This window comes from Alosa sapidissima, chromosome 23 (genome assembly GCF_018492685.1).
Source record: "Alosa sapidissima isolate fAloSap1 chromosome 23, fAloSap1.pri, whole genome shotgun sequence".
In the NCBI taxonomy this organism is placed as follows: domain Eukaryota; kingdom Metazoa; phylum Chordata; class Actinopteri; order Clupeiformes; family Clupeidae; genus Alosa; species Alosa sapidissima.
The window spans coordinates 18,483,320-18,504,835 of NC_055979.1; positions in this window are offsets into that span (position 1 = coordinate 18,483,320).

Here is a 21,516-nt window from a genome sequence, read left to right on the forward strand (position 1 = left end):
GAGAGGAGTGTGTGGATGTGGGGAGAGGAGTGTGTGGATGTGGGGAGAGGAGGAGTGTGTGAGGAAAGGAGTGTGTGGATGTGAGGAGAGGAGGAGTGTGGATGTGGGGAGAGGAGTGTGTGGATGTGAGGAGAGGAGTGTGTGGATGTGGGGAGAGGAGTGTGTGGATGTGGGGAGAGGAGGAGTGTGTGAGGAGAGGAGTGTGTGGATGTGAGGAGAGGAGGAGTGTGTGGATGTGGGGAAAGGAGGAGTGTGTGGAGCATTCAGCACCTGCTCTGGCTCCTCTCCCCTCCTCTCCTTGGCCTGCTGCTCTGGCTCCCCTCCTCTCCTTGGTCTGCATTGACCCCCTCCTCTCCTTGGTCTGCATTGACCCCCTCCTCTCCTTGGTCTGCATTGACCCCCTCCTCTCCTTGGTCTGCATTGACGCTAAGACCTGGTTTGGTCCACTCCAGCTGGTCAAGCAGCTGACAGAAGCCCGGTGGCGACATCATCCAACCGGCCCGTAATTTTCAAGTCGGGTGAGCACAGTGGCACGGCGATGGTACGTGCAGATTGGTCTGTGTGTGTGTGTGAGTGAGTTCAGGGCATGCCTTCCACAAAGGAAGTTTCAAAAAATGAAGAATGAGAGGGAAAAAAAAAAAAAAAAAGAGAGAGAGAGAGAGAGAGAGAGTAAGAAAAAGCCTGGGTTTTATCTCTCCACTGCCATGGCTGTCCGGATTCATTTATCCGGCTCGAGGGCAGCCCTCACAGCAGCGCCACAGAGGGTTAACTCACCTCATGGACACTTTCCCAACTGATAAAATGCAGCCCTTAGCAGAGGAGCCCGGCTGCCAAGCGGGTACCAGGGCTTATGGCCCGTTTCCGCCATGGAGGCCAGGTCATCCTGGAAACGATCTGGGGGCAATACAAGGGCTGTCTCTCTTTTCACTCATTCCCTCTCTCTTTTCACTCATTCCCTCTCTCTTTTCACTCATTCCCTCTCTTTCTCTGCTCTCTGTTGGATGTGTGGAGAGTGGAAATGCTGCATTAATCTTTCCATCTTTCTCTTGCTTGCTCTCTCTCTCTCTCTCTCTCTCTCTGTCTCTACTGCAGTATTTTTTTCACTCTATTTCTTTCGCTCAAGGCGTTCTTTGCGAGAATGTGTTGAACTTCGGAGGATTTGAGAGGTAAATGTTTTGCCCCCATACTTCTTCCACAAACGAAGCCAGCCATCATAAAGTCGTACGCTACACACGTCTCTGGAACAAGGTCCTTCAGCTTTACCGTGGTCCCTATGATCTGCCACACTCTTCTCACACACATGACTATTTATTTAAAGTAGGCATAGAAAACGCCTCAACATCACACACACACACACACACACACACATTTGTATGCCCGTGGGAGACAAAGCATTTAACACACAAGGTGACTAACTGCATTACCCCTTTCAAGCATGCCAAATCTAGATGAAGCACCAACACAAACACACACACACACACACACACACACACACACACACACACACACAGACATAAAAGCAATCCTTTCCACATGGCCCTTGGCTGTTCCAGCTGAGAGGCTTGAGTCAGAGTTTGTTTTGCTAAGGCGCGAGGGTGTATCTTAGCAGGCGAAATCACAGCCTGAAGGTGATGCTAGGGACCCCCACACCCACCCAGCAGTTTGGCTAATTATTTCACAGGCAGTAAAAGCACTGCACTAGCAGGCATCAATAGCATTCATACACACGCCATGTATGCACAATCTAGCATGAAATAAAGTTGTGATATGGCAATACACAGAGACAAACACATACGCACGCATGCCCATACACACCCATACTGTACACACACATACACACACACACACACACACACACACACACACACATTAATTTTTCCATTAGTGGATGTGTCAAATGTACTCTCACATCACAGCTTCCTCAACATGAACACTTGAGGGTCATTCTGTAAAGTGGTGTGTGTGTGTGTGTGTGAGACCAATCTTACCCCAGTGATCTGAAGGCAAGCTGGGGCAAATGTTTGTCCCTAATCGCATCACATCAACCTCGACTCAATCCAAGGGCAGAACCCTGGCATGCTGAGCCTAGTACTGATGGGGCCCTCCAGTGAGCTGCCAGGCAATCAAAAACAGGGAGGGACTAGATGTGTGTGTGTGTGTGTGTGTGTGTGTAATGCCATACTGGCACGCTGCAGGTAAATGCAGGGGAAATGACATCAACCCCGTGGTGCAGAGCCTCGGTTGATCCATTTAGCCGGCACTCCACGCACCTCGAGGACACGCTAGCGTGCAAACACACTCGTGCTCACATCGGCGGAGTCGGTGTGTATTACAGGGGAGGACGTGGAAAAGGCGCTCACTAATGTGCCACTTGGCCCCTCTAATCGTCACTACATTATACACTTCATTAGGGCTTTGTTGATTTCAGAGTTTGCTGACTTGACTTTGGTCTCTCTCTCTCACCTTCTCTCTCTCGCTCTCTCTCCTAAAGTGAGCTGGAAGCAGACAGCGGGGAGTGAATGCCACACACATGCTGGAGTGCCATTACCACTCTCTTCAGCAGGAATACACACGCATATAAGAGACAGTCTGTGTGTGTGTGAGTGTGTGTGTGTGTGTGTGTGTCTCCTTGTAATATCTCTATGGGCCATTCTAAACTGACTGTGCAGCTGTGCAGCTGTGCATAGCCACACACAGTCACTCACCCACTCTGTCACTTTCTCAGACATATCCACAAAAACTTTTCCTTGCTGTAGTTTGAAAAGTGTCCATGTTGCAACTAGTGCACTAATCCATCTCAATTATTCTTTGGATGAGTCACACACACACATCTGTCTATGCACATTTATATGCACTTACTGCTCATTACTCAAGCAGCTCATATTTAGCCATATTTCCTCACACAGATACAGTACACACACACACACTTATGATATGTACAGAGTATTTCCCTAAATTTGATATGTACCCTATGTATCCCTATCATTAACATGGCACTACCACACTCCCACACACACTATAAGAAGACTTCTGATTCACTGTTCTGAAAGTCCGCCATTTCAGACATATGAGCTAATGGAGACTGAGTAAGACTGAGAGATAAGAGAGAGAGAGAGAGAGAGAGAGAGAGAGAGAGAGAGAGAGAGAGAGTGAGAGAGAGAAACAGGAACAGAGTTTCAAGCAAGACAGAAAGAGACAGAGAAAGAGTGTCTGAGGAAGAGACACAGAGATTTCCATCACAACGAGTCTTTGGACATCAGACAAATCCCTGAGGAGCTGAGGCGAAGCTGTGTGTCTATCTCCCAGGGTCATCCAGCCGGCCGACCAGCCGACTTCAAATATATGAGCAACGAGCACCTTATCGGCCGAGGGGCGTCGGGGGCTGTGGGGGGGGGGGGGGGGGGGGGGGGTAAAAATAACAGAAACAAACTTCTGAGATGCCACTGGAGGGTTCTCTCAATCAGCGTCTCGCTGGCTGGACAAGTTTCGAGTCAGCTAGTTCCACACACACACACACACACACAAAAAAAAGAACGAGAAAGCAGTTCCATTAAGTGGATGGACATGTAAGAGATGAAGGACTGAGGCCAACAGTGGGCACTCGGGGAGATAGGGGTGGACAGAAGTGCCCATGAAAAGTGCTGCTGTCACAATACCGCTTCCCTCTCTGGCACCGTTTTGCTGTGGTATCTCACTAAAGCACCAACGGGTTGCCAGCCATCTCCTGACCATCTAGGATATATGAGGCACTTTAAGCTGGCAACACTTCATTGGGTTTACTGAAAGTAGCCCCATAAAATCACAACCAAGTTCATCATTTCTGCACAACTTAAAAAAAAAAAAAAAAAAAGTTCAGTGTGATGTAAAACAGACACTAAGGCTAAGCCAGCCCTCCTCAATAATTCAGGAAGGAAAGTAAAACGGACATAAAACAGCCGATAACGTTGACAAGATAGACAGAAGTGCCACTCAGAATAAGCAGATAACCTATGGTGAAACGTCTGAATGCCAGCGCATGCAAATGGGCCACCAGGATGGTGCACATAAAAAGAAAAAAGGGAAAATGTAGCTTTCCTGGGGAGAACGTAAACAGGCCGCAGCATGTCAGGGGAGTTTGAAAAGATTGCGGTGCATGAATGTGGGCAATTTAAATCTCCATGCAATGGCAGAGCCGCTGGGCTCACGTTTTGTTTTGGCAGTGACATTTTGTTTCTGGAGGACACAGCTGGATTACGGTCCATCACAGAGCCTCTTATGCACCGCAGTCTAATCTCACATTCTTATCAGCCGTACCCAAGCCAACACCTGCTTTCTCCCCCCACTACCCATCCCTTCCACAGGGACGTGCAAATGCCTTGAATAGAGGCGAGTAATTTGCGGCGAACATGTTGTTTTCTCTGAACGCTTGCATTTGAAAGATTGTGTGGAAGCATTCCGTTTCAACATCAATCCCTTGTCCAATTCTCCTGAATGGTCACTGATAATTACCTCCTCAAACTGGTTGCAAGTGTTCACAAACGTCTCGCAAACATTTGTGAATGTTAGCCTATGTTTAAGAATGCATCGCTGTTCTTCAGCTTCCTTCATTTTGAGTTCAAAAGTAAAATATTAATTTTCTCTCATACACATTCAAGCCGTCATCACATCAATCCTCACATCCATCCGCGATCAACATTCTCCAACCAAAGAGCACACCACTCTGAAAGACTAAGAAAGCAATAACTAGCGGTGTCGTAGCCTAGAACTTCAGGACTTTCATGTCAGCCTTGCCATCGACCTCCCTGTGAGCATCCTCAACCGTCTAAAAACAAGAGGAAATGTCAAGCAATTAGAGCAATCAGAGTGGTGAATACGCAGGAAACAGACTCCAAATGGTGCGTCTGCTGCATATTTATGTGATGTGGAAGGAATGGCCTCCACAGGATGATTACTGTGGCTAAATACACATTTCACAAGGCATGTGCTCCAGAAGGCTGAACACTGAAGCAGCACAATAAGCTCTGCTATCATACAGCTACCTCAAGCTGCAGTGTATCTAAAGTACTCATTTAATTTAATTATTAACTTAAAATCAAATACAGTAATGAAACAGAGAACACTAATTGGATTCACTAATCTCCATCATATACTCCAAGCCAATAGCAAGCCTTTGATTTTAATACAGACCATACATTAAACTCTTAAAGCCTCGCTTTAATAGTAGCTTTTGAATCCACAGGCCTGGAAACCCTTTCAGCTTTTAAAGATGTTGAGTACAACATGCGTAGGCCGTCTTTCATCTGTAGGTGATTCAGTGTTTACGCCTCGTGTGTAGGTTATTCAATTCTTCAAACCTTATTCAGCACCCCCCCCCCCTTCATTTCATTTTGCCTTCTTCCCACATCCGTACATTCTTTACATAGTGACGCACAGCGGCTTGATGCCGAAATGAAATGTACTTACATTTAATTCAATCCACCCCGAGGGAGTTTGTTATCACTTGTGTATGAAAACGCCAATCCAGAAAAGAAATATCTCTTTTATTAGTTATCAGCGCAGCTCAGAGACAGAGAGAGGGAGAGAGAGACAGAGAAAAACAGGGAGAGAGACAGAGAAAAAGAGAGAGAGAGAGAGAGAGAGAAAGAGGGGAAAGTGTGGAAAGTAGGGAAATGTCAGAGAGAAAGAAAAGTCGAGATAAGGAGAATGAGATAGATTGGGAGGGGGGGGGGGGGGTTGGAGATCTGTATCAATTTGCTGTTAAGGATGACAAAGGGCCTAGGGCGCTTACATAGCACTTTCCCCCACATAGAGATCAGACAGTTTGATCTCCTCTACCTGAGTGTGTGTGTGTGTGTGTGTGTGTGTGTGTGTGTGTGTGCACACGCACATGTGTGTGTCCTTCAGGACACTCATTAACCTCTTTTAATTACAGTTTGCCATTTACCACTGTAAATTTGACAGCTCAGCCCACAAGGTAGGTGTGTGTGTATGTGAATGAGAGAAAGGGAGAGAGAGACAGAGAGAGAGAGAGACACACCTTACTTCTCCACACACACACACACACACACACACACACACACACACACACACACACACACCCCTCAACCGGGGTCTCCTCTAACAGCAGTAGTGTGGTGAAGCAGGAGCTGGATCTAACTGCTGTACTCACAGTCACACCCCCAGCTCTATGCGGCCAAGCGCAGCAGTCCAGCTGGACGCTGTCCACACACCACTCCCGGCGGCCACATCAGCACCCACATCAAGCTTAGTGGCAGATTACGATGGCTTGCGTTTTGACCATAATGCACTGCTGCGCTCCCTTAATAGCATTTATCAAACATACTTTGTGCTGACAAATAGTGCAATGCATCACAGTAGCACGTTTGGACACTTACAGCACATAGTGAATGTGCTGATGAGAGACTTTTCATTATGGATGTGTATTTATGATTACATGGCTGCAGATCAAGCCACAGACTAGGTGATTCATAGACTGTATATATACATTGATTTGGTGATTTGCTGAGGTGCAGTTTCAGAACTCACTACACTTAACAGATTGTCGTCTTATCTTGCCACCAAGAGCTCTGTACTATAGATAGGGTTTACACAGCTAGCCAAGCCAAGAGCTCTGTACTATAGATAGGGTTTACACAGCTAGCCAAGCCAAGAGCTCTGTACTATAGATAGGGGTTACACAGCTAGCCAGGCCAAGAGCTCTGTACTATAGATAGGGTTTACACAGCTAGCCAGAGCAAGAGCTCTGTACTATAGATAGGGGTTACACAGCTAGTCAGGGCATCGTGGATCTCAATACAACCCTATCCAAATGTCTCCAGAGCCTTACTTCAGGGTTCGTACATACTCCATATTTCATACTCCATACATACTGAACAGGCTTCATACATACTGAATAACTCAAGTGCACCATTTTACACACGAATGTTGACTTTTCACCTGTGGCCTTTTGGAGATAGTTGGGGGTCTTGTGGAGGTTACACCTCCATCAAACAGCACCACGCCATCCACTGCAGCTGCCTTACCACCCCCATCTAAGAGTTCACTCCTGGGATGACCGCCTGTTAATGTCAGCAGGCGAACCGGGAGGCCCCTTCTTTTGGTGTGTGTGTGTGTGTGTGTGTGTGTGTGTGTGTGTGTGTGTGTGTGTGTGTGTGTGTGTGTGTGTGTGTGTGTGTGTGTGTGTGTGTTGGTCTGGGTGGCCCAGAGCGGTGGCCCAGAGAGAGTGAGAGAGAGAAAGAGTGTATGCGTGTATATGTATATGGTGTAGCACATGAATAATTCTCTCTAGAACATTCCTCCAGTGATGTTTACATTGGATTTGACCTTGGCCGGCCGCACCAAGGCCGCGTGAACGAGGAGTGACCTGGGAGCGGTGCTGGCATTTTACAGACGGAGTTCAGGAAGAAGCAACAAGTACTAGATGCATGAGGAATGACTGTAGGTAGAGAGTAGGTAGGTAGGTAGGTAGGTAGGTAGGTAGGTAGGAAGGAGAGAGAGAGAGAGAGAGAGAGAGAGAGAAAGATATACATACACACACAGACACACGCACACAGTTTATGTATAAATGTCTTATCTATTGTATTTTCTGTATTGTATTGTTTGATGTCCTGCTTTGGCAATGCAAAGAAATATTTGTCATGCCAATAAAGCTACCTTGAATTGAAATGAATGGAGAGCGAGAAAGAGAGAGAGAGAGAGAGAGAGAGAGAGAGGTAGATAAAGAGAGAGAAAGAGAAGAGACAGAAGAAGCTTGAGAGTGGGAGATGGAGACAGAGAACACCACTGGGAGAGGAAATTGGTAAAGTGAAGAAGCAGACACATGATGAAGTTCAAATAGCGAGAGGGAGAGGAGAGAAGGGGGGAGAGAGAGAGAGGTGGGGAAGAGAGAGAGAGAATTTGTAGCAGCCTACCATAACCTGAGGGACAGCCAGTGAGGCCACAGCCATAAACAATGTTGTATGATTGTTAATATTATTATTAGAATTGTCACTTAACTTTTATGTCTTACTTAATTTCCAGTTTTGTTAAACATTCATTTATTTCCATTTGTGTGTACATGTAATTGAGCTTTGGCAGTAATGTTACTGAAACATTCATGCCAATAAAGCTTTCTTGAAATGAATTGAATTGAATTTAATTGAGAGAGAAAGAGAAACAGAGAGAGAGAGAGAGAGAGAGGGGGATGGTGAGACGGCATGAGAAGCAGAGAAATGAATATGACCTCAGAATACAGAAATGACCACACACTGGCACACACAGCTGCTGGGCGACTGAGTGTAGTGTCCCTCCGTATCGCGCGCGCACACACACACACACACACACACACACACACACACACACACACACACACACACACACACACAGCCTTGATATATCACGACTGAACACACAACCACTGAATCAAGCAGTCCCCTCTCAGTGCTGTCCAGCAAAAGCCCACCACAGTGTTGAGCAGGCCCTCGAGATGAAAGAGCCTGGTCTGTTATTTTATTTTTCCTTCTTCACTTCCACTTGCTCCTTAGATCCCTGTGCCCACAGGCCGACTGGCCCTCATCAAACGCTGCGTCGCTGTTTGAAAGCCTCGGACAAGTCATCGCCGATCATGCAGTCAGTCTATTCTAACCACAGGAAATGACAGAGTAAGAGAGCGAGAGAAATGAGTGTAAACGGGAATAAATGAGTATGTGATGGAGTAAATGTGTGAAAGTGTGTGTGTGTGTGTGTGTTTAAGTAGCCTGTGTAATGCCTTCACTCAGAGCTTCCTCTCTCTGGTCACCCAAGACCAAGATGAGAGGAGGCTGCTGGGATGTGCTTCACTCAAGCACCTTCACAGAGACACAAGCAGGATGGGCCTTAGATGGGAGGTGTTTCATTTACAAGGCTTGCACTCTCTCTCGAACACACACACACAAACACACACACACACACACACCACAGAGGTTAGGGTGTAGGCTATCCTGTGTACTTTCATTGGGAAATAAAGACAAGAAAGGAGAGGAGAAGGAAACTCTCCTGTACCACCTAATACCAGAACCTCTCTTCTACCTCCTTATACCAGAACCTCTCTTCTACCACCTTATACCAGAACCTCTCTTCTACCACCTTATACCAGAACCTCTCTTCTACCACCTTATACCAGAACCTCTCTTCTGCCACCTTATACCAGAACCTCTTCTATACCACCTAATACCAGAACCTCTCTTCTGCCACCTTATACCAGAACCTCTTCTATACCACCTAATACCAGAACCTCTCTTCTACCTCCTTATACCAGAACCTCTCCTATACCACCTAATACCAGAACCTCTCTTCTACCACCTTATACCAGAACCTCTCCTATACCACCTTATCCAGAACCCCTCTTCTACCACCTTATACCAGAACCTCTCCTATACCACCTTATCCAGAACCCCTCTTCTACCACCTTATACCAGAACCTCTCCTATACCACCTTATACCAGAACCTCTCCTATACCTCCTTATACCAGAACCTCTCCTATACCTCCTTATACTAGATCTTCTCTTCTACCTCCTTATACCAGAACCTCTCTAATAGCACGTTCTACCAGAACCTCTCTTTCAGTCTCCTCACAAACAGCCTACTCTACCATGCACACCAAGTGCCACACTCACAAAAATGAACACTCACGAGCCAGAATGCACAAATATAAACAGCAAGACACAAACTGCGACACACACACACACACACACACACACACACACATTCAAAGCGAGAAAGTGGGAGAATGCCGGTGGGCAGGACTAGTCAGGACCCCCCGCCCCACCCCCCCCCCCCCCCCCCACACACACTTCCTGGCTCCCAGACGGGTGAAGTATTAGTCAGTCTCTGGAGCTGACTGGGGCCATTAATTAGCATATTAATTAACACCAGAGTCTCTCATATGCCACACAGTTGCAGATGAGCTTTGAAAAGTTTATAATTGTGTTTTTGCTACAGCTCTCTGCTTTGTGAGCAAACGTCACATGGTATTAATGCTTGTTGTAACTGTTTTTTTTCAGGGGAAAAAGTCTCACTTTAAAAAAAAAAAAAGCTTTGATAATAAGTTGCCGTCAATCATTTTTGACCAGATTTTTAGATTTTTGTCTGTAATGGTCAGAGCCAAACTTTTGTCTTTACTTTGGGGTTAATTGGAATAGACACGTAATGCCTGGACTGGAGGAGGGGGAGAGACGGGCGTGCGGCGATCGGCTGGTCACGCCTGTCGGCTCCGCTTGTGTCTTCGCCGCAATCCCTCCGTGATGGATCGGGAGGCCGGAAGGACGCGCCTGGCGACTCCACAGACTCCGCTGGGGAAACAACCCTGTTGACTTTCAGGAGGACGTCTGCCAGCTTCTCTGAGCCCGGGCCCGGTGGAGGATGGGGGGGAAGGGGGGGGCGGAGGGTGGGGGGTGTGTGTGTGAGTGTGTGTGTGTGGTGTGTGTGTGAGTGTGTGTGTGTGTGGGGGGGGGGGGGCGATCCCGCTACGCCACATTAGCCTGGAGGCACACAGATGCCGTTACTGAAAGAGGAAAAACTGGCCGAGGGCCTGTGGAGCTGCTTGTGATACAAGTGCAGTTTTGTGGTCCTGTGTGTGCGTGTGTGTATGTGTACGTGTGTACGTGTGTGTGTGTGTGTGTGTGTGTGTGTGTGTGTGTGTGTGTAGTGGTGGACCTGGCCCATTTAAAATTCAACACATTTATGATATACTGTACAAGAAGGTTCTTTGTTTGAATAATAATATAAAACAAATCAAGAGAGACATGAGTGTATTCAGAGCATGAATGTATGTAAGATTCTGTTTAAGCTGATGTTGACTGATATGGAGGTTATTTAATTAATTTAGCCAGCACCAAAATCAAAGCCATATTTACTAAGCCGTATCATTACTTTTTTGGACTGATGACTGTTTAAGATAATGGCATTCAGCAAACCTGGGTGTGGTATTGCAGATACATCTCCATACACAACAGAGCATACTAGGGCTGCAACTAACGATTCTTTTTGGAACCGATCAACAGCTCCAGGAGAGGTGGTTCTGTTGGAGACCCAACAAACAGGACCAAGGATTCTGTCATATAAAGGTAATTCAAGGGGACGTACACAAAATATGCATGTGTGTGCGTGTGTGTGACAGTAAGTGAGTGAGTGTGTGAGAGAGAAAGAGAGTAGAGAGTGAGTGAGTGTGTGAGAGAGAAAGAGAGAGTAGAGAGTAGAGAGTGAGTGAGTGAGTGTGTGAGAGAGAGAGTAGAAAGAGAGAAGAGAGAGAGAGAGAGAGAGAGAGAGAGTGAGAGAGAGAGAGAGAGAAAGAGTGTATGTGTGTGTATGTATATGGTGTAGCACATGAATAATTCCCTCTAGAACATTCCTCCAGTGAGCTGGGCTTGTACAGCAGTTGCTGGGCTCTATTCAGGGCTGCACACTGATTCAATGCGGCGGTGAGCTCGGTGGAGTCGATCGGTAGATGAATGTTTGATTGATTGCCAACCAGCCTGCTCCCATTCATTCAGTGACAAACAACTTGTTTGGCACTCTCTGGGAAACTGCAGGCAGATGTCTCTCTCTTCAACCATCATCGTTTACTGTGAGTGCAAAAAAAAAAACCCACATACACACTCACACACACACACACAGCATGTTCTGATCATGTATGCATGCACGGACACACACACAAACGAACACATGCATGCTTACATGCGTGCGCGCGCACACACACACACATAAAGTAGCCCTCCTATGGATTGCAGCACTGCTAAGCATTGAGCACTGCTTTAACACACGCAGAAATGGAATGTTAACCGATCAATATTCACTGTGGACACACACACACACACACACACACACACACACACACACACACACACACACACACACACAAATGAAACATCACTGGCGCAATCAATTTGTGCATTGTGTTTGGCGGTTGTAATTGCCACACGCTCCGAGCTGTAATCGCACGTAATTACAGCCGAGGCTCTCTGCTGCACTCTGCTCGCCTCTCGTCTCCATTCTCCATTCCCTCGCCGCTGCCATGCAGTCTGCCGCTACGCCGCCGCTGGCGCCTTCCACCTCACCCCACCCCGACGCCTCGCTTTGCCTCCATCCAGCCGTCGAACGCTTTGTGAGCGAACAAATGTGGCCATTTGCCTCTTACACACTTTTCCTCTAAACACAGGCATCTGCCTCGCTCACACTCTCCCAATACACACACACACACGCAATACACATACTCATCTTTCAAATGGTTGCCAGATAAATGTAGGTGATTTACGTCACACACATTCCCTATTGACAAGCATAAACTCTCCACTCACACACACTCTGGCAATTGCAGTCATTCAAGCGCTCCACTTGAGCAAACTAACACGGGGCATTTTGAACAGGGGGAGTTAAAGGTCACAGCCTACAGTCTCACTCTCTCTCACTCTCTCACCAGAAAACCAGTCACAGGGACAGCAAACAGAGCAGGTAGTAAACACTCCTTCCCCATGACAAGAGGTGTTCATTTCAGACACACACACACACACACACACACACACACACACACACACACACACAATCAGTCTGTTGCCCCCTCCCTCAATATTGGTCTGTGTTAGAGCTGAGAGCTGTGCAAGGTCACTTGAGTTTTAAATAGAGTTCTGATAGGGAAACAGGGGGAGATAGGTGTGGGTGTGTGTGTGGGTGTGTGTGTGTGTGTGAATATAAGAGAGATGCAGATATAGAGTGTGTGTGTATGGGGGAATGTGGGCATGAGTGAGAGACAGAGCGAATATGTATGTGCGTTTGTGTTTGAGTGTGTGTGCAGGCGTAGCACAGAGCATCTGTGGCTTTCACGGCTATGCTAACGAGCCTCTGGTGACTAGCAAGTTCTAGCCTGCAAAGAGAGCAACAACACAAACACACAAACAGACAAACACAGTCATCAACAAACAAACCATATACCAAACGAAAACAAATCTACAGTCCTTCTCTGATCGGTCCTACAGAGGCGAAGCAGGAACTTCCTGCCTGAGACAGGAAGGTGGTGGGGAGGGGCCTGCAGTCAGGAGGGGTCAGCAGGTACTAATGACCCCTCATATGGCTCAGTAGAGTCCCAAGACAAGGTCTATGTTCCAGAGACAGATAACGCGACTTCAGAAAGCAAAAGACTTCAGAAAGCCTATTTGTTCCAACACTGGTTTATTCAAAACTAGCATAGCTGATCCTAAACTCTTTTAGCCTAGAAATCTAGACGCGCCCCTAGCGGCAGCAAATTACATTTGCTGCCAGGGCTAGTCTAGCAACTCTCCGTTGGCTTGTGAGCTCCAGAAATCGAAACTTAATCAGGCCTTTGAAATCGTGTATAGAGTCGTTTGGTGGGCTTAACATAATGATTGATGGCAGAGTTGCAACGGTTTGGCTTGAATTCCCTGCTACTTGAAAACAAATATCCTATTGCGTCCTATTGCGTGCAGAGGGAATTTGAAAGACAACTGATTATCCCGCCCCTCGGACTGAGCACTGCGAACGGTGAGTGCCCAGACCCTACATTTTAATGTGGGTCTGGCTCGCCAGGCTAAAACTCTTTAACAATGTAGATGAGATAATTAGTGCAATGACTTGTGTTATGTAATACAATACATGCTAGTAGTGCCAATACATGGTAGCCATTTGACCTTCTGAGGCGTTGTTCTACAACCCCACCCCCCACTCCATTCATAATTTGTAATCCGAGTTAAGAATGATGTAACCTGCCTGAGCTTCCTCAGTCTGCAGCATGTGGCCCCATGCAATGGTGTGTGGTTGTGTGAGAATTAGAGGTAGAACACAGTCATGGTAGGAAAATAATAAATGTGGGTGTATGTATAGCTACATTCATGGCAACTACATATTTGATTCTGACCAAGGCAGAACAGTAGTATATTATATGTGAGAAGTGTGCATGTCTATACACACACTACGTGAGTTAGGCATGCTAAAACCTGTGTATATATAATCAATGACTCGTAACAATAATTGCTCCCTTTGTAGTTTACAACAGTGCTTCTTACTTTTGTTCTTTTGAAGTGTGTATCCCTCTTTTCATCTCGCCCTGCAGTTTTTCTCTCTCTCCATCTTAATCTCTCCTTAGTTCAATCACCATTACATCTTTCAAACACACAAAGACAAAGAAATACCCCGTCTCTCTCTCACTCACACACACACACACGAATGTACCGGTATATGGTAAATACGCACCTTTATAACTTTCTCTCTTATTTTATTGTCCTCAGGACCAGATGAATGAGACTGCCTTTGCGGCCTCTGTGTGTGTGTGTGTGTGTGTGTGTGTGTGTGTGTGTGTGTGTGTGTGTGTGTGTGTGTGTGTCTGTGTGTAACCCATGAGAGAAAATGGTGACTAGCAGTCAATAACTTTGAAAAGGCTGAAATCATGCACCGAGAGCTTGTGAATTTTTTTGGCTGTTTTCTGAGAGAGAAAGACAGTGAAAAGATAACTGAATGTGACAGTGTGTGTGTGTGTGTGTGATAGATGACTGAGATTGAAGGATAACAACACATAGCTTAAGGCATCCATTCCTCAAGAATATGTGTGTGTATGTGTGTGTGTGTGTGTGTGTGTGTGTATATGTCAATGTGATTCGTGTGCATACAGGTCTTCCATCACACCCAACACACACACACACACTATAAACTGTATAAAATAGGACACACACACACACGGTGTAGAGTCGGGCGGCCGTGGGCTGTGTCTGTGAGTAGGGAGTCTGGGGACTGCTCAGGGTGACAGCAGGTTCAGCTGGCTTTGATGTGCTGCCAGACTGGGGCCTTATAGGAGCCCATTGTGTTTCACTGAAAGCCCTTTACTATCTCCACCTCTCAAGCACAAGCGCACACACACACACACACACGAAGCACAGTGCACTACAATGCAGCGAATGACATGACACCTATTTTAAAACCTGCACAGCCACCTAAATAATCATACAATCCGAAGAATATCATCCGTGTGTAGGTTTGGAACATAAAACGTGATGCTACTATGCATATTCAAAGTGTGTGTGTTTGTGTGTTTGTGTGTGTTCTCCATGTTCTCAGTGGCATTACCAGTGCCTCAGTGCCGCAGAGCTGGAGACTGCCAGCATGTCGTATGCACAGTGCATGGCTTTACTTGAGTGTGTAGAACACGGTATTCAACAACAACAACAACAACAACAACAACAACAACATCACTCCTGCATCCTCTCTGTGGGCAACGCAGACGAGACACAGAAACACACCAACCCACGGATGCTAAATAAATACACAGCTCAATGCAACTAGCACAAGCAAATGTTTCTTTTGACCTTTTACTTACCCTCAATCAACAAAATAATCTATAATAAATAATGTATATTATAACCAGTATTTTACCCATTTCAATACCAAGACTCATCATGCAACTGCAGTAGGGCTTGATTAGATTAGAGTCTTTCACTTCAAAGTTTACATGGCACAATTCCAACACAGTAAGTGGATCAGGGCTATAATTACAACCATTTCTTTTTTTAAATTTAGCTCACAAACAATTTTAAGCATTTTGTTTTTTGTACCATAACCTTACTTGGTTGATACCGTTTGGCAAATCAATAACAGAAAGCTGCAAATGCTTCCCCAAATGTTGCAAAATCATTAAATTGGCTGCTGTGTGTGTGTGTGTGTGTGTGTGTGTGTGTGTCCTGCTCCGTGATGTTTATTTCATGTGGACTGGTTTGTATGAGTGCACGAGCACATGCTAAATATGGCTGATAATGAGCAGGGAAAAGCATGTTAATAAAGGAGACATATTCCCATGCCATTCATTATGGATTTATTATGCATTTAGTAAATACACACACGTGCGCATAATGTACACACACACAGAAAAAGGGGGGCATAGCCCCAAGCAGGTCTGTCAGTGGAAGTACAAATAGTGTGTGCACATAAAAATGTTTATTTTTGGAAGGGCAAGATGGCATGTTTCTCCTGGGAGGCTGTGTGTGTGTGAGTGAGTGAATGTTCACACATGTCGTTTTGTTATTCAACCCAGATGCATAAGGTAGATGAAATACATACATACATACATACATACATACATACATACATACATACATACATACATACATACATACATACATACAACGCCTACACACACACAAACACAAACAAATGGCCTCCTACTGTGTGTGTGTCTGTGTATGTGTGTGTGAACACTCATAGATGTAAACAGGTGGGGATCAAGCCTGTCACACATGATCAAAGTAACAAAGTCGTGGTCTCACCCCTCTCTCACGTGTACACACACACACACACACACACACACACACACACACACACACACACTACAGTTCAAAGCAGTACCTTAGGTACAGTATATCACTAACATTCTATATCTACACTGCCGTTCAAAAGTTTGGGATCACTTAGAAATTTCCATTCAACTCCATTATAGACAGAATACCAGCTGAGATCAGTTGCATTATTTGTTTAATCCGGGCAGCAGTTTTGAGATTACATTATGTGCTTACATAATTGCAAAAGGGTTCTCCAATGTTTTCTCAGTTAACCTTTTAAAATGATATCAGATTAGTAAACAGAATGTGCCTTTGGTACATTGGATGAATGGTTGCTGATAATGGGCAATGTAGATATTTCATTAAAGATCAGCCATTTCTTTCTACAACAGTCATTTACAACATTAATGATGAAAACAAGGACATTTCTAATATAAGTGACTCCAAACAACCATAAAACAGACATGTAGAATAAAAAAGCCAAGAGGGAGGGGGGCAGGGAAGAGAGGAGGAGGAGGAGGAGGAGGATCACAAGCCACATTCTCTCAGTCCACATCCCTCCTCATCTTCATCATCTTCCTCCTCCATCTCCTCCTCTTCCTCCTCCTCCTCCTCCTCTTGTCTGCTCCTCTCTCGCTGCTCTGCTTCTGATTTATATAGGTCATGAGAGGAGGAACGGGAGGCAGAGACCTTGTGTGTGTGTGTGCGCGCGCGCGTGTGTGCGTGTGTGCGTGTGTGCGTGTGTGTGTGTAAGGGAGAAAGAGAGCCAGAGGAGGGTTGGCAGCCGCGAGTCACAACACACACACACACTGCCTCATACAGGATTGCCATGTTCCACACACGGCTGACTCACCAGCTCTATTCACAGCTAACTTCCGGATCAATGCAGACGCCCACACACACGCACACACGTGCACACGCGTGCACACACACACACACACAATATCACTGCCATGTTATGAACAACCCTGACCTCACACAAATACACAGCAATGTCTAGGGGTTTAAGTAGCTAACCATGTGACCTGACCTATTCTAACATACACACACACACACACACACACACACACACACTGTATACACTGTCAAAAATACACATTCATGCATTCACACACACAAACACACACAAACACATAGACACACGCACATCTCCTCACACTGTCAAAAATACATATTCACAGTCACACACACACACACATATACACTAGTGCATATTCACAAGCTAGGTTAAGCTGTTTGAATATACAAAGAGAGATTCGATACAACCATTAGGCCCAGAATAGGTGTCCACTTCTATGGTTGGCTTGAAAATCAAAGCATAGGGGGTGGCTGGGTAGAGGTGGGGAATCGATGCGGAGCGACCCGTTACGGGGAGATGATGCGTGTCAGCCACCTGATTAGTGTCCTGTGTCCTCAGATAAACGCTCCCGAGTGACCGATCGATAGCATCATAAAGGAGTGGGGGAGACAAGAGAGGGGAGGAAAAGAAGAGATGAGGAGAGATGAAAAGAGGAGAGAAAAAGAATAGAGAAGAGAAGAGATGAGAGGAGATGGGGATAAGGGAAAAGAGGAGAGGAAGAGAGGAGGCTATGATGGTAGGAGAGAGGAGGTAGAGAGGGCAGAAGAGATGGAAAATGGTAGGTGATGAAGCGGTGATAAAATCAGCGGAATGAATCCCCAGATCTCACCCTGCTCTCTCTGTGTGTGTGTGTGTGTGTGTGTGTGTGTGTGTGTGTGTGTGTGTGTGTGTGTGTGTGTGTGTGTGTGTCAGAGTGAGAGAGAGTGTCCAGTGCATTAAGTTGACCACACCGAGACTCACCCTCAGCATAAAGCCCAGGAGAAAAGAGGGATGGAGGGAGGCTAAAGGAAAAGAGAGGAGAAGAGAGATGGAGGGAGGCTAAAAGAAGAGAGAAAAGAGATGGTGTGATGCTAAAGAAAGAGAGAGAAGAGAGATGGAGGGAGGCTAAAGGAAGAGAGAAAAGAGATGGTGTGATGCTAAAGAAAGAGAGAGAGATGAAGACGAGTCCAGGGGTGAGAGGGCAGAGTAATGGTGATTGTTAACTGACGGTGGAGTCTCCTCATGACGTTATTGATCACTCACTCAGGAAGATGGAGGAGCTGTCTGGCAGAAGAGGAGATGAGTGGTGGAGAGAGAAAAAGAGGTGTTGGAGAAGAGAGAGAGAGAGAGAGAGAGAGAGAGAGAGAGAGAGAGAAGAGAGAAGAGAGAAGAGGGGAGAAAGTGGAGGAGGGAGAGAGGAGAGAGAGAAGTATGGCAGGAATGAAGCAGACTGGAAGAATGAATAGATGCAGGAGAGGACAGGAAGAATAAAGAGATGCAGGAGAGGACAGAGAACAGGTGAGGGGAGATGAGAGGCAAGCAGAGGAGATCTTGTCTACTTGGTGAAATGTCTGGGACAGCTCCATGCACTCCAGGTGTCTAAAACACACACACACACACACACACACACACACACACACACACACACACACACACCTGGCCTGTTCATACCTGCATATTGAGACATTTGGGAGCTGGAGCTCAGGTGCTGATTATCTTAACAGGGAGCCAAGAGCCTATCGTACCTGTCCAACACTGAGCATGATACACACACACACACACACACACACACACACACGCACGCACGTACACACACACACACACACACACACACACGCACGCACGCACGTACACACACACACACACACACACACACACACACACACACACACACACGCACACACACACACACACACACACACGCACGTACACACACACACACACACACACACACACACACACGCACACACGCACACACCTTCAGTGCCTCTGGTGTGCTGTAACTAGAGCAATGGCAGATCCAAAAGACCCCTCTGCATGTCGTACACTTATTTTGTTCCCCATTTCCTAACATGCCGGAGCAAAACATGTCATTTCACACCCCTTTCACTGCTTAACATCTGAACAGTGTAACATGGTGAAATATGTGATCTAAGGACACATTTATGTCATCTTTGAAGAAAACTACAAATAACAGTTGACTGACAGGCAGGTGGTCAGATGGAGAGCTAACCACAGGGTGTCTGCCTCTCATGCAGGGCCTTGCAAAGGTGATGGACAGCGCTGTCCCAGACGGACACCGGCTTTGGGGCGACTCTGGGCCAGATGAGTGCCACGCCTCACGTGCCAAAATGAGCTGTTGATTCGACCCTGTTATAGTGATCTCAGACCGCACCTAGCCCTATGGGACTGCACTGGGATGAGGTCATAGGGGAACTGATCTTCATGGTTCATGGACTCGTCTTACTTACTTCAGTAAAGCCAAATGTACTTATCTAGGTCTTGCCCAAAGTCGATCGATCGATCTATCTATCGATCGAGATCATTGCGAGGTTGGCTTGAATTCCCCCTGGTGATCAATAAAGTATCTATCTATCTATCTATCTATCTATCTATCTATCTATCTATCTATCTATCTATATCATTGTGAGGTTGGCTTGAATTTCCCCTGGGGATCAATAAAGTATCTATAGATCGATAGATAGATCGATAGATCGATAGATACTTTATTGATCCCCAGGGGAAATTCAAGCCAACCTCGCAATGATCTCCACAATATGGGACTGCATCAGCATTAGGTTATGTAGGGAATATGAGTGGCCTTCTAATAAACTGCAGGGATTTGCAGTTCATGGATTTGTCCTAATGCAACAAAGCCGCAGTTTCACTTCTGAGTCTTTCTCTACATGCAACTCTACTCTGTACGTCTTGGACTGAGCCCATAACGATGTGCCACTATGGGATGGCATTACGTTGCCATGGTTATAGAGCGTCTAGTAGGAACAACTGATAGTGAAGTCTCTTAAGTGATGGTCTACATTATCATGATTATCCAGATTATGCAGAAGGATCAGCAAAAGTGGTGTATTTAGGACAGTGCGAAGTAGACAGCAAGAAGTAACAGAAATCTACACACACATGCGCACACACACACATTTGCACGCGCACACACACACACACACACACACACACACACACACACACACACACACACACAGCAGAGTTCAAGTTAAAGCAATACAAAAAGCAGCTATCGCTGCACACCATCTGACATTCATCTTCATCCCATGAAATATTTGCCATTTTGTTTTTGATTTCATTTGCAGAGGGCACACACACACACACACACACACAAATATACTCCATCCACAGCTTGGGGCATTCGACTCAAACAGCTGACATTTAACACTTAGTCTCCAGCCAAAGAAACACCTGGCTTGTACAACAAATATTCAACAATAAAATCACTTTTAATCTCCTACCCGGCACCCCTACCTCTCTCTCTCTCTCACGCACCACACACACACACACACACACACACACACACAGAGGTCCCTAAGCAACCAGGCTCAGGTGTACAGGATGGCAATCTAATTCAGTGTTTCAGATCACCCTCACAAAGGCTTGTATTCTTTTTCATCTCACTCATCTGGCGTTTCCTCACGTGGTGGACTACAGCATGCAAATAAAACTGTGTGTGTGTATGCGTGTGTGTATGTGTAGCAAGATGAATTCATTACTACTGCCAAATAAAGACAATTGCTTTTACAACACAGTGGGTGCATGTGCGTATGTTGGAGTGTTGAAGGTCCTCCTCAGGGGCAATGTGAAGAATCAAGAGGTAAGATGATTTAGTGCATATGTTCTAATTTGGTCAGAAACACGTGTAGGATGGACGGACACACACACACACACACACAGGGAACAATCACTGCAGACCAACAAATACTGAAAGGTCACTGCCAGCCATCCCCAAATCGACCAATAAATAAAATCAACTGGGAAGCTGGCCAGAGCTCTGGACCAATCAGAGGCTTGGAAATGCCTTCTACTGCCCCGCCCATTCAGCATGGAGACAGAGCCAGTGCGTCACAAAGCTTCACAAAGATAATAAATCCTCCCCTTATCTACTCTCTCTCTCACACACACACACACACACACCCCTGAACATTCCATATTTATTTTCAGTTTTATGGACATCCTTGTTTTCTCCTTATGTCCCCCCCCCCCCCCCCCCCCCCCACACACACACACACACACACACACACACACACACACACACATACATACATACATACATACATAAACACATGCAGATACACACACACACAAACTTCAAACTTTATCAGCTGTACATTTCGGTATAAAACACACACACACACACACAC